Genomic DNA, 20,165 nt, shown 5'->3' with positions numbered 1-20,165 from the left:
CTCTTATTATCATATATCATCTATCATTTCTTTCTGCCATCCATTTATCCATTTTTAACCACAAAATAAATTCTCCCAATGTGATTATAGAAGGCCCATATGTAACTTCTTACTGAGATGTATAAATGGTTGGAGATTTAGAACTTTCTATTCATGTTGTCTCCTTTCTTGTTCCTTCCTTCTAGGGTGACACCAAAGAAAACCTTAAAGAACCTGGCATTTATCATTTCTCACAAAGAAGTATGCATAGAAATCAGCTGAGGTATGATGATAAGCATAATTTTGTACCTTGCCACCCCGTATTCTCATCAAACACTCATGTGTCTCATGTGATGTGGATGCAGATACTGTCAGGACTCCACAAAGCATCATTTGAAACCTGTAATGTCAACATAAACTGCCTTTTGTGTTCACAGCTTATAAAGAACATTAAAACCTGGATAGATGAAATTATAAAAGACACTAGGTACAAACCAGTTACAAGTTAATATAAAGGGAAGTGATTAGTGGTGCATTTAGAAGTCATGATTGGTTGATTTTTTTTTTTTACTCATCTCTCTTTTCAGGCTTAGCATTCATAGGAAATGTCCATATTCATAGATCAATTGAGAATTTGAGATTAAATAAAACTAACTTATTTATCATCTTCTCTATGGAATTCAGTCCTTTACTTTTCATCAGAATAATTCAGCCATCTCAAAAGGAAGCTCATTGTCCTCAAACACTGAGTATTTTACCTTGTCCCTCACTTTCCAGGAATCATTGCCAGTTTGGCTCTTGTTCTTCTCCCTTTTCATCACCCACCTGTGAGATGATGTCCAGGTGCTCGTGTTTGATTATTTATTGGCCTTTTCAGTCTTTTGATTACAGTTTACTTAGTGAATACTATTGAATAAGTTCTCCTTTCTCTCTATCTTGTGTATAAAAATAGAATTTCTTCATCAGTAGCTGTTTTACTATGCTTCTTCTCATTTCCTGTCTGGGCTATAGCTGTGAATCATGAACCTCGAACACAAGAGCTTGAATCCAGTTGGAGTTATGATTTTTTTTTCTATTGCACATGTACCTGCTAGATCCATATCTCAGATCCAAATTTTTTAGCTGCTCATGTGCACTACGTCCCAGGGAAGCTGACACTTACAGGCTGCATATCCCATCTTTCAAATCAATTGATTTCTAAGTCTGTTCACTCAAATATGTACTTCTGGAAATCTGGAATGTGAGAACAGGTAGCACTTTAATGACTATTCTGCCTCCAGTGATGTTGCTTACTGGTCTAGAGCCTTTATGACTCCAGCTACCTAGTGGCAGGTGTTGAGGAGATGAATTTGGGAAGTGAAGATATCAAGTGGCCACAGGTTTTTTCCATGCTCACTTATCTCTGTGCTCCAATATCTCTGTCTTTGTGGTAACTGGCGCCATGATAACCAGCATGTCAATCTGCTTGGCAGCTGGACACAGCCCTGTCATATAACAGTTTTACTCTGGGCCACTTTTGACTGTAAACACATGTAAGCAACTGGAGGTCATGACTAGACAGAGTTGCCTATGGATGGGTGTAGACACATGTGAACTTGTCTGTGTGTGGCTGCTTGTGGCTGTGGTTTTGTGGCTTTGTGGCTGTATGCAGTTTTTGGTGAATGTCGCTACTGGTGTATGTGGATGTGTATGGCTTTGTGTAGATGTGTGTGTGTGTGTGTGCCTGCTGCCATGGACACAAAGGTGGATATCTCCTGTGGCTCCATCACTGTAGGGGACAAGTGGCTGTGCCTTGTGCATTTCTCACTCTGAGTAAAGTACATATAAACACCCGAATGGCTCCCATTTGTTCTCTCTTGTGTTGAATTCTGAAACTGTGTGGCCTGGATCCTAAGCCCTGGGCATAGAATAGGTTTGTCATGCTCTTTTTTCCAGCTGGGTATCCCTGACCTTTGAGTTCAAGTAACCCTGCCTTGTGCTCCCTCTGTCCAGTACTGGGGCATGATGACTTTTACTGTTTCTAATCTCTAAATTACTTGAATTTTTCAGCCTCTCCATCACCTGTGTAACCAGTTCCCTGAATTAAATTCCCTCTGTGGTAAATACTTAAAATGTTTTCTGTTATACCTTATTCTCATTTTCCTTTTCTTTTTCACTTTCTCTGTCTCCTCTTCCTCCTCACTTTTGTAGCCAGGGGATCTATAAATTGAAGTGATCAGTCTCTAAATCTAGTTAAGATTTCCAAAGATAAAGTCTTCTTGTATCTGGTCCAGTCTCATATGATTAATTTTGCAATGGTTTGTAGTTAGAGATTTATCATTAATTGAAAGGGTTTTTTCATGGTCCTAATTATGGTACATGATAACTTAAAAATAATATGCAAAAGGCATATTGCAAAATATTGATTGGGAATCAAATGATGATTATGTAGAATAAGAAATATGGGTAAGCCCATATACAACTTGATTCAGGAGAATCTTGTGGGCTTTTAAGAGCAGAAGGCGAAGTGCTTGCTACTAAGCAGTAGGAGAGGAGAGTTGCTAAGATCTCCATACATATAATGTTTTACAAAGATTCTTGCAGTTTCAGAGTGATCTAGAAAAAAAAATTTAAAAGCTTAATTTTGGAAGGCAGTTTAAAGTATATTTACGTTACTTATTAAAAAGGACATTTGTTAAAAGAAACATTTTCAATAATTGTGGGAGTTTTATTATTGATCTTTGGCACCATCATTTAATTATCTTTGACAGACTACACAAGAAGGAAAATATCAATTTTCTTATTCAGTATGAATCTGTCTTATTTGCCATTAATCTTTTAGTTCTTTGGTCTTCTTATGATACTTCCTTTATTCATTCATTTCCACTGAACCAGTTCTCTTTCTTCATCATGATAATGGATTATTCCAACCCTCTCTAAGGTTAGAGTCATTCAGTTTCTTTTTATATATACATACATAATTCTAGTAATTATGTAGCCTGATGTTTCCACATTAAAGATTCAGCAAGAAATTTTAGAGAAATGATGACCTGTTCATAATCCTTTAATACTTGCCTCCCAGTGCTAGTCAGTTGTCTCATATTGGTCAAATGGCTGCTGTGAAAACACACTTCTGGATACAAGAAATGCATTGCGTGCTGTGGGATTCCAAGAGGTAAAAGCTAGTGTGAATCAGAGTCTAGACTGATCTGATTGGAACTAGGGTGTGAACCATGAAGATCTTTGAGATCTTGACTCTTTATGTAGGAGCAAGAATGGCTCATGTTTTGGGCATCTAGCATAAATAAAACACATACACAGGAACTTTTAACCAAAAATTATTAGGACTTTTTAATGATAAAAGAGCATTAAGCCAGCATAGGGGCCTTGTTTGTTCAGGGCTTGATGTGTCTGCTCAGATCACACACCCATGAAGCTTGTCCTGGATGTGAGTAGTGATGTTAAGGAATAGAAGGTATGATCATCACCTTGTATGATTATGTCAGATACCCTAGCCAGAAATCAAGGGACTGAGCTGACAGGCTGCGTGCTGCCATACATGAGGCTTAGGGAGTGTGAGAGAACTAGGGAGCAGAAAACTTTCTCCAAAGATCCCACAGGAACTGGTTTCCTATTTTTTACTATTCTGGTAGCTCACACAATTGGATTTTCTCTAATTTGATATTATCCTAGAAGTTCCAGCAAATGTGATCAATTGTCAAAAGAAAAAATATTAAGAAAAAGGAGCCATGGCTCACCAGGCTAATCCTCCACCTGCGGTGCTGGCACACTGGGTTCTAGTCCCGGTCGGGGCAACTGGATTCTGTCCCGGTTTCTCCTCTTCCAGGCCAGCTCTCTGCTGTGGCCAGGGAGTGCAGTGGAGGATGGCCAAAGTGCTTGGGTCCTGCACCCGCATGGGAGACCAGGAGAGGCACCCGGCTCCAGGCTTCGGATCAGCGCGGTGTGCTGGCTGCAGCGCGCCAGCCGCAGCAGCCATTGGAGGGTGAACCAATGGTAAAGGAAGACCTTCTCTTTGTTTCTCTCTCTCTCTCTCACTGTCCACTCTGCCTGTCAAAAAAAAAAAAAAAAAAAAAGAAAAAGGAAGAGAAGAACTGATAAAAAAAATTGAATTGGAAAACGTGAGATATTTTAGAAAGATGCAAGAAAATTGATAGAATTTAGTAGTGATTGGGTATAATATGAACATAAAAAATGTACTTTCCTGACAGTAAATCATATTTCAATTAATGAAGTGGAACTACTAGGAATATTATGAAAGAAGAAATTTATTACATGAATTAAACATTACTGAGTATAATCTTAGAATGTAAAGGTATCAAAGGGAGAGTTGAATAAGCAGAGAAAAACAATTCACTGACTTTGAGAAGGGATTTCTCAGCTTGCACACCAAGAAGCAAGGTCTATCTGGTTACGGTAGTTGGAACCATGAAAGAGACTTGTATAGAAGTTCATGGATGATTATTTAGATGTCAGTGAATGACTGTTGATTCTTCATAGCCAGTGAAGATCACAATGAAATACTGCTGGAAGGTCTTTATTATCATTAGGACCAATGGTTCAGAAGGAGAGGTGGGAAAGAACAAATACAAACAGGAACCAACTGTGTGTTCAGAGTTTAGTGGCTTTTGCTTCATTTCTACCTTCAAAATTTCATGTTTTTGGCCAATTCTAATCCATAACTATACAGAAACAGAGTTCTGGAAAAATAGTGCTCAACCTAATCAAATTTAAAATAAAGTAATTGAATTCGGTACCTACAAAGAAAAATGGGATAGTCTATCCTCACAAGGAAAATACCAATACATTTTTAATAATAAATTTAGCAAGGAGTAGCCGGCACCGCTGCTCACTAGGCTAATCCTCCGCCTTGCGGCACCGGCACACCGGGTTCTAGTCCCGGTCAAGGCACCGGATTCTGTCCTGGTTGCCCCTCTTCCAGGCCAGCTCTCTGCTGTGGCCCAGGAGTGCAGTGGAAGATGGCCCAAGTGCTTGGGCCCTGCACCTGCATGGGAGACCAGGATAAGTACCTGGCTCCTGCCATCGGATCAGCGCGGTGCGCCAGCCACAGCGCGCCGGCCGTGGCGGCCATTGGAGTGTGAACCAACTGCAAAGGAAGACCTTTCTCTCTGTCTCTCTCTCTCACTGTTCACTCTGCCTGTCAAAAAAATAAAAATTAAAAAAAAAAATTTAGCAAGGAGGTGTAAGACTTTCATGCACAATAATACTAAAATCTAAGACTATTGTTCAATATTTGGATATAACTTAGAAGACTTAACAGTATAAAAATTAATTTCTTGAAAACCGGTGCCGCGCCTCACTCGGCTAATCCTCCGCCTGCAGCACCAGCATCCCAGGTTCTAGTCCCGTTCAGGGTGCCAGATTCTGTCCCAGTAGCTCCTCTTCCAGGCCAGCTCTCTGCTGTGGCCTGGGAGTGCAGTGGAGGATGGCCCAGGTCCTTGGGCCCTGCACCTGCCCGGGAGACCAGGAGGAAGAACCTGGCTCTGGGCTTCGAATTGGCTTAGTGCGCCGGCCATAGCGGCCATTTAGGGGGTGAACCAACGGAAGGAAGACCTTTCTCTCTGTCTCTCTCTCTCTCTTTCACTAACTCTGCCTGTCAAAAAAACCTGCAAATATATTTATATACATATATGTAATTTCTTTATAGTTAGAAACTTAGTAGTTTTTTTGCTTAATAAAATAATATTTAACTTTATATATAAGAATAAATATTCAATAATTCCCGAAGGAATAATAGTGAGAAGTGACTTGCCTTATAGATTTAAAATTTATTGTTGTACAGAAAGCTTCTGCTCATAAATCATGATGGTTTAGCCCAAGGAATGGACAAGTTGGAAACACAGAAGGTTAAGAGAATCCAAAAGTGGATCCTGGTATATTTGACCATTTAAAATATGACAAAGGTATTATTTCACAAAAGAGGAAAAAATAATGGATTATGTAATACATGCATTATTTAACAAATAAGAACAACTAATTATTCATAAAGAAAAAATATTTCTGGGAAAAAAGAGCTCTATTCTGCTACCATTTAAAAATAACTTCTAGTACTTTCTTCAACAGCCCATATACTAAAAATAATTTCTTATTGGCTTAAATATTTAAATATAAAAATAAAATAAACATCTTATAAGAAAAATCTACCAGGTTAAATATTTCAGAGGAAGTGAAGTTTTCCAACACCTAAATGGCATGAAAGAAAAGAGAGAACTAATTGAGTATTTAAAATTTAAAACTCTCATTATGGCAAAAGTAACATAAACAAAGGGAATAAATCCAAAATAAATTTGGAAATAATGTGAGGAAGGCTAATGGTTATACTATACAAGACTCCAAAATTAATAAGCAAAGTATAAACAATAGAAAAGTGGCAACAGATATTAAGAAAATATTTGTATCAGTGAAAATATGTTGTCAAAGTAATGAAAAATGCACAAGAACATTAGTAGTTGAAAACAAATATAGGCAATAGATTTCACTTTTTCCATTTTAACTAGAAAATATTAAAATGAACATAAAATCTATTGCTGCCTAAAAGTGGGGAAAATGGCATGCCCATAAAATTCTTTGAAGTGTGAGAGCAATTCTCAACATCCACAGAAATTGCATATACCCTTATGACCCAGTAATTACTTCTCTTGTAATCTTTTCTACATAAAGAATTCTGTATATAAGGCTTATTTACAAGGTTCATCACATCAATATTGTTAACAGGGAAAAACTTATCAGTAATACAATGTATATGTAGATTTTTGTGCAAACTACTATAAACAATGTATTAGAACTATATCTGATACTTTGAAAGATTTCTGTGATGTTGCATATATTGTATTATTCTTGTAATGTATTACCAAAGTCTTATATATGGACATAATTATATATACTTACATATAGTCATTTGTCTGTATGCATGAGTGGTGTGTTTCAGGAACTCCATGTGTCCCCAAAATCTATGCATCCTCAAGTCTCTAGTATAGCATAGCTCAGTGTTTGCATATAATCTATGTATAACATCCCATATTTTATCTAAATTATTTGTAACACAGAATGCAATACCAGTCTATTGTCTAGGGGAAATAAAAAAATAAAATGTCTGTACAAGTATAGAACAGATGAAGCCACTGGAGACCTAAAAACATTTTCAATCTATGATCTGCAGAATCCACAGATGTGGAAGGTTGACTGTATATATACTAGAGTGCTTCAACAAGTTTGTGGAAAATAGAAGTAAAAGATGGTTCAGTTGCCTCTTTCCTGTTTCTTTTGCAATACAGAAGCTTCTCAATTTGATTTACTAACATTTGTTAATTTTGGCTTTTATTTCCTGTGCCTCTGAGAGCTTTTTCAGGAAATCTTTGCCTGTGCCAATGTCTTGCAGGATTTCCCCAATACTCTCTAATAATTTGGTGGTACCAGCTCATAGACTCAGTACTTTTTTTAATATTTATTTATTTATTTGAAAGTCAGAGTTACACAGAGAGAGGAGAGGCAGAGAGAGAGAAAGAGAGGTCTTCTATCTGCTGGTTCACTACACAATTGGCTGCAATGACCAGAGCTGAGCTGACCAATGCCAGGAGCCAGGAGCTTCCCCTGGGTCTCCCACACGGGTGCAGGGGCCCAAGGACTTGGGCGATCTTCTACTGCTTTCCTAGGCCATAGCATAGAGCTATATTGGAAATGTAGCAGCCAGGACTTGAACTGGCACTCAGATACTGATTGCTTTCAAGGAGAATAGCTCAGCTGTGTAGAGTTACTTCCCTTCTGAATTAAAAAAAAAAAATAGAGAGAGATTTACCATGCCAAACCTGGGTGTGTCACCTTTGGCACATCCTTAACTCTAAAGAACTGAACAGAGCTCTCTGGCCACACCCATCACAAGCCTCTAAAGATCCACCAAAAGCAGACAGTCCACTTAATCTAGAGTCATAGTCTAATAAGAAAAGCCACCACATCGAGGAAAAAAAAAAAAAAAAAGAAGAAACCAAACAGTACCTCCACAAAGCCAAGCAACAAACGCAGAAACCAAGAAAACAAGAACAAGGAAGATATTATGATGCCCCCAAATGAACCTGACACTCCAATTCAAGATTATGAAGATGATGAGATAGAAGAAATGCAAGATATGGATTTCAAAAAATTTATGATAAGAACATTAAGAAGTTCTCAAAAACAAATTCTTGAACTACAGAATAAAATCAGAGATGAAAAAGGAAATGTAACAACAGAACCACAGAAATAAAAAGAATTATCAGAAATTACTACACAGGGTTGCATGCCAGCAAACAAGGAAATCTATCAGAAATGGATAGATTCCTGGGCACATGCATCCTACCCAAATTGAACCATGAAGACATAGAAAACTTAGACCCATAAGTGAGACAGAAATTGAATCAATAATAAAGTCCCCTGCAACACAGAAAAGCCCAGGACCGGATGGATTCACTGCTGAATTCTACCAGACATTTAAAGAAGAACTGACTCCAATTCTCAAACTATTCAAAATGATTAAAAAAGAGGGAATCCTCCCCAATTCTTTCTATGAACCCAGCATCACCTTAATCCCTAAGCCTGAAAAAGTTGAACACAGAAGCAAAAATCCTCAACAAAATTCTAGCCAATAGAATGCAACAACACATCAGAAAGATCATCCACCCAGACCAAGTGGGATTTATCCCTGGTATGCAGGGATGGTTCAGCATTCACAAATCAATCAATGTGATATACCACATTAACAAACTGCAGAATAAAAACCATATTATTATCTCAATAGATGCAGAGAAAGCATTTGATAAAATACAACACCCTTTCATGATGAAAACTATAAGCAAATTGGGTATAGAAGGAACATTCCTCAATACAATCAAAGCAATTTATGAAAAACCCATAGCCAGCATCATACTGAATGGGGAAAAGTTGGAAGCATTTCCACTGAGCTCTGGTACCAGACAGGGATGCCCACTCTCACCACTGCTATTCAATATAGTTCTGGAAGTTTTAGCCAGAGCCATTAGGCAAGAAAAAGAAATTAAAGGGATACAAATTCAGAAGGAAGAAGTCAAACTATCCCTCTTTGCAGATGATACGATGCTTTATTTAGGGGACCCAAAGAACTCTACTAAGAGACTATTGGAACTCATAGAAGAGTTTGGCAAAGTAGTAGGATATAAAATCAATACACAAAAATCAACAGTCTTTGTATACACAGGCAATGCCATGGCTGAAAAGGAACTTCTAAGATCAATCCCATTCACAATAGCTACAAAACCATCAGATACATTGGAATAAACTTAATCAAGGAAGGAAAAGATCTCTATGATGAGACTCACAAAATCTTAAAGAAAGAAATAGAAGAGGATACCCCAAAAATGAAAAAAATCTTTGATGCTCATGGATTGGAAGAATCAATATCATCAAAATCTCCATTCTCCCAAAAGCAATTTATAGATTCAATGCAATACCGATCAAAATACCAAAGACATTCTTCTCAGATTGGAAAAAATGATGCTGAAATTCATATGGAGAAACAGGAGATCTCAAATAGCTCAAAAATCTTATAAAACAAAAACAAAGCTAGAGTCATCACGATACCAGATTTCAGGACATACTACAGGGCATTTATAATCAAAACAGCATGGTACTGGTACATAAACAGATGGATAGACCAATGGAACAGAATTGAAACACCATAAATCAATCCAAACATCTACAGCCAACTAATTTTGATCAAGGATCTAAAACCAATTCCTGGAGTAAAAACAATTTATTCAATAAATGATGCTAAGAAAACTGGATTTCCACGTGCAGAAGCATGAAGCAAGACCCCTACTTTACACCTTACACAGAAATCCACTCAACATGGTTTGAAGATCTAAATCTACGATCCGACACCATCAATTATTAGAAAACACTGGAGAAACCCTGCAAGATAGGCATAGGCAAAGAATTCTTGGAAAAGACCCAGAAGCACAGGCAGTCAAAGCCAAATTTAACAACTGGGATTGCATCAAATTGAGAAGTTTCTGTACTGCAAATAGGCAGGAAAGTGAAGAGGCAAACGATAGAATGGGAAAAAATATTTGAAAACTATGCAACAGATAAAGGGTTGATAACCAGAATCTACAAAGAAATCAAGAAACTCCACAACATCAAAACAAACAACCCACTTAAGAGATGAGCCACAGACCTCAATAGACATTTTTCAAAAGAGGAAATCCAAATGGCCATCAGGCACATGAAAAAATGTTCAAGCTCACTAGCAATCAGGGAAATGCAAATCAAAACCACAATGAGGTTTCACCTCACCCCAGTTAGAATGGCTCACATTCAGAAATCTACCAACAATAGATGATGGAGAGGATGTGGGGAAAAAGGGACACTAAACCCTGTTGGTGGGAATGCAAACTGGTAAAGCCACTATGGAAGTCAGTCTGGAGATTCCTCAGAAACCTGAATAATACCCTACCATACAACGCAGCCATACAACTCCTTGGAATTTACCCAAAGGAAATTAAATTGGCAAATAAAAGAGCTGTCTGCACCTTAATGTTTATTGCAGCTCAATTCACAATAGCTAAGACCTGAAACCAACCCAAATGCCCATCAACAGTAGACTGGATAAAGAAATTATGGGATATGTACTCTATGGAATACGATAGAGCAGTAAAAACAATGAAATCCCATCATTTGCAACAAAATGGAGGAATCTGGAAAACATCATGCTGAGTGAAATAAGCCAGTCCCAAAGGGACAAATATCATGTTTTCCCTGATCGGTGACAACTAACCGAGCACCAAAAAGGAAACCTGTTGAAGTGAAATGGACACTATGAGAAACAGTGACTTGATCAGCCCTTGTCCTGACTGTTGATAAACAACTGAATACTTTATCCCTTTTTGTATTTTTTTTGTTCTAGTTAATACTATTGGTTGAACTCTTTAATTAACACACAATTATTCTTAGGTGTTTAAATTTAACTGAAAAGTGATCCCTGTTAAATATAAGATTGGGAATAAGAGAGGGAGTAAATGTACAGTTTGGGACATGCTCAATCGTACTTGCCTCAAATGGTAGAGTTAGAAACATGCCAGGGGATTCCAATACAATCCCATCAAGGTAGTATGTACCAATGCCATCTGACTAGTCAAAGCGTTCAGTTTCAGTTCACAACTGAGCATAATGATAGGATATAAGAGTCAAAGGGATCACATAATCAAGACTAGTGTCTGCTAATACTAACTGATAGAATTAAAAAGGAGAGAACAATCCAACATGGGAAGCGAGATACACAGCAGACTCATAGAATGGCAGATGGCCTAAACAGCACTCTGGCCTTGGAATCGGCCCTTGAGGCATTCGGATCTGGCTGAAGAGCCCATGAGAGTATTTTAGGCATGGAAAGCCAAGACACTCTGGTAAAAAAAAAAAAAAAAAGACCTAAATGAAAGATCTCTGCGAGTGAGATCCCAGTGGAAAGAATGGGCCATCAAAGAAGGAGGTACCTTTCTCTGAAGGGAGGAGAGAACTTCCACTTTCACTATGACATTGTCTAAATAAGATTGGAGTGGCGAACTCAAAAGGCTTCCATAGCCTTCACAACTCATGACAAGAGCCTAGGGTGATTACTGACGCCATAAACAAGAGTGTCAAATTATTAAGTCCACAATAGGAGTCACTGTGCACTTACTACCCATGAAGGATCTCTGGCCTTAGTGTGTTGCGCAATGTGAATTAATGCTATAACTAGTACTGAAACAGTATTTTACACTTTGTGTTTCTGTGTGGGTGCAAACTGATGAAATCTTTACTTAATATATATTAAATTGATCATCTGTATATAAAGATAATTGAAAATGAATCTTGATGTAAATGGAATGGGAAAGGGTGAGGGAGATGGGAGGGTTTTGGGTGGAAGGGAAGTTTTGGGGCGAAAAAGCTACTGTAATCCAAAATCTGTACTTTGGAAATTTGTATTTATTAAATAAAAGTTAAAAAATTGTTTATTTGAGAAGTAGAATCCAGACAGTGAGAGGGAGAGACAGAGAGAAAGGTGTTCATTCCGTTGGTTCACTCCCCAAATGGCCACAATGAACGGAGCTGCGCCGTTCCAAAGCCAGGAGCCAGGTGCTTCTTCCTGGTCTCCCATGTGGGTGCAGGGGCCCAAGCACTTGAGCCATCCTTCACTGCCCTCCCGGGCCACAGCAGAGAGCTGGACTGGAAGTGGAGCAACCAGGACTAGAACCTGGCGCCCATATGGAATGCCGGCACCGCAGGTGGAGGATTAACCAAATGAGCCAAGGTGCTGGCCCCGTTTCTGACAATTTTCTGAATTCTCTTTCTGGCAGATCCTTCATCTCTTCATCTTCACCTTCTGTTATTGAAGAGTTGTAGTGTTCCTTGGAGGGGCTAATAATGTCTTTATTCTTATTTAAAGTTTTTCCTTTGTTTTTCAGCATTTGTATATTTTTTCTTTTTTTGTCTTGTTTCTTTTCTCTTTAGTTTGTTTCTTTGTACTTATGGTGAGGTTTCCCTGTGATCTGAGCTGCTATTTGTGCATTGCAAGTGGAAACATGCAACCCTGCCTACTGGAGCCCAGCTCACTTCTCAAGCCTGATGGGGGCGGGTATGAGCTCTGGTGCACAGACCCCTGCCTACTGGGGCTCAGCTTGCTTCTCACATGTGGAATGAGCTTGAGTTTTCTATATTCAGGACTTCTTGTTGTATACCTTGCATGGTGGGAAGGAAATTATTCTGAAATGTTGTGGTCCTCATTCCTGGGTGAGGAGTGTGGTGAGGTGGCCCCCCCAATTGATGGGCATGTGCACAGGAGGCAAAGGTGGTAGTCCCCTGCTTACATTAAAACATATAAGTAAACAATATGTCTTGCAGCTGGCCTCAGGTCCATTTAGGGGGAGGGAGGGACATAGATGGGCATGGGGATTCTCTATTTGTCCCTTTATACCACCTCTTTTTTCCTGTGTGGATCTTCAAACACAGTTTGCCAACCTTCTCCTGCTGCTGTCTGTAGCTCCATGATCCCACAGTTTCCCTTCTAATTTGGTCTGTTGGGGGCTGGTGCTAGTCTCCCAGTTCTACTTTTCTGCTGTGCCTACTCTGCTTTCCTCTCTTATTTTCTCCTTCACTTTGAACCTGCCCACTCTCTGTTGGTGTCCTGGGCTTCCCATCATGAATTTCCCATGACTCAATGTCTGGCATGTATCCTCTCTCCTTTTTAACTGTCTATTTTGACCCATGTGACTTGGATTGTCCTGCTATACTGCCATCTTGGGAACCCCTCAAGTACCTTCCATGAACTTTTCCTTTATATATATGAGTATGTAGATGACCAAGAAACTATTTAAAAATGTAAAAGAATGCATCTTAGACTTTAAAAATTATTTTTATTTTATTTACTTGCTACGCATAGGGAGAGAGAAAGAGAGATCCCATCTGCTGACCATTTCTTCAAATGCCTGCAATAGTAGGGCCTAGGGCAGATCAAAGCAGGAGACCAGAACTCAATCCAGGTCTCCCAAATAGTTTAAAGGTACCTGAGCCATCATCTTTTGTTTCCCAGAGTGTGCATTAGCAGGAAGGTGATGATTTTTTGTTGTTGTTTCAGACTTTTCTAGATCCAAAAGGTCTTCATCTTTGGGACAGTTAAGATGAAGTGAAGTTAACGTGAAGATGCAGATGACCTTCAAGGGAGTCTGGGTGCATTTTCTATTGACTTATTTAAAAGCAAGAGAATCCAATGCTCATTCTTTTTGAGAAACATCTAGAATAAATTCATGTTATTCTTAATAACATAAGACTTAGTAGGGTGCTAATAAATAGGGCCTAGCACCTAGGAAACTGCAAGGATGAATATGTTATTAACAGAACTAGGAGACACAGCTTCATAGAGAAGGCTGCAAATTCGGTTAGAACAGACTCTGTTTTAGATGTTGGTTTCAGCACTTTTATTTGAGCTCCAGAGAGGAGACAGCTGAAGGAGTGGGTAGAAGGTTGGGAATGAGGAAGAGGATGTCCTCTGATGGGAAGACAGATATTAATGCATCTCTGAGTAAATTCTGTGGATGAAGATCAGGACCGTGGGGAAATCATTCCTTTTAAGAGAAGAAAGAGACAGTGAGACTAGAGAAGATGATGAATGTCAGTGCAGAAAAGTGAAGAAGCTGAAGAAAGATGCTATTGGAAGCAAAAATTGTTCAGTCTAAGATAGAGGGTGCCTGGGCAAACAAGTACAACAGAAAACAGAGAATGCTTCAGGCAGAGGCAAGATGGCTGAACTTGACAGTGATGTGACTGCATCCAGTGAGCAGCAACCCTATGGGAATGGACCAGGTCTTCCTTTTGCCGTTGGTTCACCCTCCAATGGCTGCTGCGGCCGGCGCACCGCGCTGATCCGATGGCAGGAGCCAGGTGCTTCTCCTGGTCTCCCATGTGGGTGCAGGGCCCAAGTACTTGGGCCATCCTCCACTGCACTCCCGGGCCACAGCAGAGAGCTGGCCTGAAGAGGAGCAACCGGGACAGAATCTGGCGCCCCGACTGGGACTAGAACCTGGTGTGCTGGCGCCGCAGGCGGAGGATTAGCCTACTGAGCCGTGGCGCCGGCCCCTTTAGCACACTTTCTTTACTACTTTAAGAAGACAGTGGAAGAATTCATCTATGTCACCAAAATGTTTGTAAAACAGCTGCTCAGAACAGAGTAGAAATTGATCTGAAGTGAACTTGGCCAGTCTATTGGGCTCCTCGTGGGCACTGCTCAAATCCTCTCCACTGCACACCTCTTACTTCAACCACAGCTGCGTGACATGTTCCATGCAGGCTTCTTCCTGGCTCGGGCAGGAGCTCCCTGGCAGCGTGTCAGGCCTGTCCAGTGCCTGCTTCTGGCTTCCTGACCTGCAGTTTCTAATTCACAGGGGCATGAGACATCCACTGGGACCTACTTGATCTACATGTGGAATCCTGAAGTGGGTGAGTGTGACTACACATGTATCTATGTGCATTTGTTGGGAGGCATGGTGCTTTGACCACAGAATAACTGCCAATGAATAACTACACACCTCCCTTTTCCCCCAGGGAGTCAGTGACTTGAGATAGATGTTATATGACTTCTCCTTTTCTTTTTGTCAGTTAGCATACTGTGTTCCCCATAGTAGCAGTGGCCAACAACCAGCTCCATAACACATTATTATATTCCTCTCACTTCTCTGTACCAGTTTCTTGACTGTTAATTCCTAACCCTTTCGTCAGTTTCATATGTTTGCACTTAGGACTTTGTTTCTGGCTCTGTTCTCTGGGGCACCAAAGCTAAGGCAGCTGCTATTTAAAACACAGAAAATAGGCAAATTGTGTGATTCAGTAAGAGGAATAGGGAAGTGCATGAATGCCTTTTTCCACCAGCAAGTACACTTCTCTATCCCTGTATTTCCTGTTTGTGTGTGTGTGTTTTTGATAAGTTTACGTTTTCATTATGTTTTAAAAGTCTGTAATACGTTGTGATCCTTAAGTGAACATTAACAAGAAAACCAAGTGCTCTTGAATAGATCTTCAATTATTTGTGAAATATACAATATCAGGTAAAAAAATTTAGCTACTTTTAAATAAAATTATTTTATAATTAAAAACCCGTTAGGAGGAACAGTCCTAATTTTCCTTTATGCACATTGAAAATTTGCCAGGAATTTAAAAGTCTTTCATCATTACAAAAGGCTTCTGGACTTTAACAGTCCCTTAGCTCCCTAGTTAATTTTATGTCCTAGACCAAAATTATTTCTTCAGGCTTTCTTTTCTTTTTTATATTACCTAATTTAGTAAGTTTTTTTTTTTTTTTTTGTAAATGGTTATCCTGATTATGCTTTTGTTATTTAATTATGTGATCTATTGTAGCAATTATACTATCTGAAAGAAGCTTTTGAATAGAAAACTCTTTTAGAGACAGATCTGGGAGCTTTCCAGCTTTATGCTTGTGTCTTTTGATCTCAAGGTTGTTTAAAGAATTATGTGGTGTTAATGGATGTCAGAAGTAAGACCAAGACTTCAGCTTTCTCCTTTATCAGATTCAGTTAAGACAGTTCATCCAATTACTACCTCTCTTTGGTTAGAGTATATATGCTAGAGATACAGTTTCTCCAAAGGCAATATCCTTAAATTTTATGGTTCTTTTATATTTCTGGCATCTTGTTTTAGTTTAAAACTATTTGAATTTTTTCAAACAGAAGAAGCTCTTAGTAGAAAACAACAAGTTTGCACTAGGATAGAGATTTGAATGTCAGACTCTATTTTTGCCTCTAAATTATACCTCTAATTTTGAGCCTGTGAGACTGAACAAAATCCTAGCAGAAGGAAACTGTTTACAGGGCTGATCCTGGTTGCTCACCCTTGACACCATTAAAATGGACATCTGGAGAATCATAGCACTATGACAAACTATGTGAGTTCATGAGTGTTGGTGTCAGATTGTCTGAGGCCAAATCCTGACTGTACCACTTATTATCTGAGTCTGACACAGGTTACTCGATTTCTCTAGGCCTCTATGTTCTCGTCCATAAGGGCAGATAATAGCAACAACCTCCTCATCAAATTGCTGGGCCCATAGAAAGCATTCCAAGATAGCTATTATCATTATTCATTATAGCTGCTAACATCTTTTGACTAGAGTCAATTACAGTAAATGCCTGCAATATCTATGAGTTCATTTATGATGAATATGAATTGTCTGTTAAAGATTTTTTAAAAATAAGGCAGGGAAAAGGAGCCAAAGAAACTTGGAATTGAATTATAAATCAATGCCTCTAAGGAGAAGCAACAGTGTGTACTGGTTAAAATCATGAATTCTTGAGCCTAAAATCCTGGGTTCAAATCCCAGATCTGCCACTTCTTAGCTCTTATTAGCACTTAAATAGTATACTTAACCTTTCTGTGTCTGTTCCCTCTTTCTGAAATGGAAGATGATTATAATGCTAACCTCATATGGTTGTTATGAAAATATAATTATTTTTTCTTAAAGCTGTGCCTGGAAGAGCTGGCTTCATAATGCATAGAACAATCTACTGCTTGAGTTAATATTTTGCTCTTGCTGTCTTAAAATTCTTAATTTCTTATTACTATATTTTAATGATTTTAGGCATAGAAGATACACTTGCCATGCACATCTGCTTTGCTTTTTCTTTCTGCAAACCACATAACAGCTGTGATGTAATGTGAGCACAGAATTTCATGGGACCCAAATGCCTGAGAGATCAGTGAGACTGAATGTTACATAGTTAAAATTTGCTTTGTCTATGACTGACTATGTGAGAGTGCCAACAGCCCCAAGACACCGTGATTTCTGTTCAAACCAGAGCTTTCTTCAAAGGCAGGAAGAAGGCAATGGCGTCTGACAAGCATAGATGACGAAGTAAAAAAAAATCATCCTCCTTCATACTCATCCCCCCACCCCGATTAATTAGCCGCCCCCTTATGCAGAAAAGGATAGCATAGAAGGAAACAGAAGGGCAAGCTTTTTGCACAGCAGTTAGGTTGTTGTTTGGGATGCCTGCGATCCCATATTAGAGTGCCTAGTTTGAATCCCAGTTCTGCTTCTGATCAGTTTCCTACTGATGCAGACCTGGGAGTCAGCAGTGACGGCTCAAGTGCTTGGCTCCCTGTAATCCAGATGAGAGACCCAGAGTTGAGTTGAGTTGAGTTTTGGGCTCCTGGCCATCATGATTGTTATAGGCATTTGAGGAGTGAACTAGCAGGCAGAAGATATCTCTTTGTCTGTATCTGTGGCTCTTTCTCTGTCTCTCTGTTGTTCAAACAACACGAAAACCAATAAAATTTTTTAGAGAGAAGGAAAGGGAAAAAAATCATAGTTTTTTTCCCAGTCTATCTTTGTTCATCAGTACACTGAAGGTAGAAAGTGTCAGTATAATGTGCATGTATCAAGACATGAAATGAAATCAGCTGAGTTATTTTTGTGCAACATTTCTCTATTCTATAAAGAAAAAAATACATTTCTCTGTTCTATAAAGAAAAAAATACTAGTCTAGCCTGTAAGAATTGCATAATTTCAGTATTGTACAAGTGAGTTAAATTCTTTTATATTTTCACTTAAAGCTGGTATCGCAAAATATAAAAGTGGATGATTAAATTTATGTTAAAATTTTTAAAAAATGATTATTCTTAGAATAACATTGAATAGCAAATAAAAAGCACCATGACAAGTCAAAAGACAGACAGGGGAAGTAAGAAATATATATCTGTATTTTAAGACTTCTTACAGTACTATTTCATGCTTTCTAAACAAAAGGTTCCACATTTTCATTTTGCATAGAGCCCTACAAATTATGCAGTTGGGCCTGTTGATAAGTACGTCCTAAGTACTCTACTTATCCATCCACTTACACACAGGTAAGTCACATGAGTCAGTGGTGGGGCCAGTTTTTTTTTTTTATTGTAACGTTGCATCTTAAAAGGAAAATCCAGAATTTCTAGCCCTGATAGAAAAATATTCAAAGAAAGATAAAGTATTAATTTCTGAACCTGTCTCTATGAGTTTGAATTTCTACGTGGGGCTCGTAACCCCATCATCGTAGATTGAGGATTTTTCTTTTTTTTTTTTAAATTTTATTTGACAGGTAGAGTTATAGACAGTGAGAGAGAGAGACAGAGAGAAAGGTCTTCCTTCTGTTGGTTCACCCCCCAAATGGCTGCTATGGCCAGTGCTGTGCCAATCCAAAGCCAGGAGCCAGGTGCTTCTTCCTGGTCTCCCATGCAGGTGCTGGGGCCCAGCACTTGGGCCATCCTCCACTGCCCTCTCAGGCCACAGCAGAGAGCTGGACTGGAAGAGGAGCAACCGGGACTAGAACCCGGTGCCCATATGGGATGCTGGCGCCACAGGCGGAGGATTAACCAAGTGAGACACGGCGCCAGCCCCTGAGGATTTTTCTTCTAGACTATAGGTGATCCTGAACAGCCAATTGGGCAAAAGATAGAGTATATATTCAGCTAATTCCTCTTACCATCTTCTACGTACTTTTTATTGTTTCTCCAAAGGACTTTACAGTTTTCTAAACATTTTCAAATACATTATTTCATTGAAACTACACAACTCTTTTGAAGTTGATAGTGAGGAAGTTAAAAAATGGTGTGCGTGGCTGTCTAGTTACAAGCTTTCCCCAGCAGGGCATCACTTGCTGAGTTCATCACAGCCCATGGTCTGACCTCTAGTCTTACAGATTCAGAAAGCAGAGAGTGTCAGTTTTCTAGAGCTGTACTGGACTTATACATGCTGATTCACATCAACTAAATCCACAGGAGAATACAGTATAGAATCCAGAATGCCAATGCTGTAATTTATAGAGTAAAATGTAGCTTCCCAGCACACCAGAAAACTCTCTTCTGTAGAAAAACACCTTGGGAAGTTAGATTATCAGAAGGCAGGTCGTGAGCATGGACTCAGAATAAGGAGGGCTGGTTGAATGACTCCTAAAATTTAACGGCATCAGGCTCCCATGGTCTCATACATCTGTATTGTCAACAGGGAGAATTGGGCCTATTTGCGTCATTTTATCTTCCTAGGACACTGTGCTTCCTGGTCAGTACTGGAAGCACACTGATAATTCATGCCTACCTTTTTCTTATACACCTTGCTGATTGATTCATTTTCTGGTGGATTTGTTTGTTCTTGCGATATGTGATTTTTATCAACAAAGTAACAGCCAGATTCTTTTCCTTTCTGCTTCTGGCATAGGAAACACCTTTCCTTCTCCAAGGTGCTTTTTTCATGTGGAAAGGATTTCAGAAATGTGTGCCAGTGTTAAAGCTTAACTCTTAGCTATTTTGGACTGTGTTGTTCTCACTCTTTCCTTTGGACAGTGCTGTCCTCATTTTACAAATAAGCCTAAAGGCTGTTCATAACTTGGTTTGAGAAAGAAATTCATGTTTATTTGTCTTTTGGATTTTTCTTTGTTTTTGATTTGAAATATAACCTTCTTCCTACTCTGATATATCATACTAAATCTGTCATCTTGAAATTGAAATACTTTTTAAATTTGAAGGCAGCATCACTTTATGTTCTTAACAAATTCCTTGACTTGACCTACAAAATATTACAGAATCTACTTCTTAGCTCACTTTCTAATTTAATTTTCTCTGTCTCTATCTATTGTCTGCTCTTCACC

The 20,165-nt window shown here is 39.0% G+C and overlaps 1 long non-coding RNA gene across 1 annotated transcript in view; it reads left to right on the top strand.

Moving 5' to 3' along the window:
- Positions 1-16,227: 16,227 nt before the first annotated feature.
- Positions 16,228-20,165, top strand: part of LOC127490341 (uncharacterized) — a 101,516-nt gene continuing 97,578 nt past the window's right edge. The window contains exon 1 of the long non-coding RNA XR_007918297.2: positions 16,228-18,393. This is a non-coding gene — a long non-coding RNA (uncharacterized lncRNA). The remainder of the gene's footprint in view (positions 18,394-20,165) is intronic.

Source organism: Oryctolagus cuniculus, chromosome 2, assembly GCF_964237555.1.
Source record: "Oryctolagus cuniculus chromosome 2, mOryCun1.1, whole genome shotgun sequence".
Classification (NCBI taxonomy): Eukaryota; Metazoa; Chordata; class Mammalia; order Lagomorpha; family Leporidae; genus Oryctolagus; species Oryctolagus cuniculus.
Note: the sequence above shows the minus strand (reverse complement) of the source record. Positions and strands in the feature narration are given on the sequence as shown.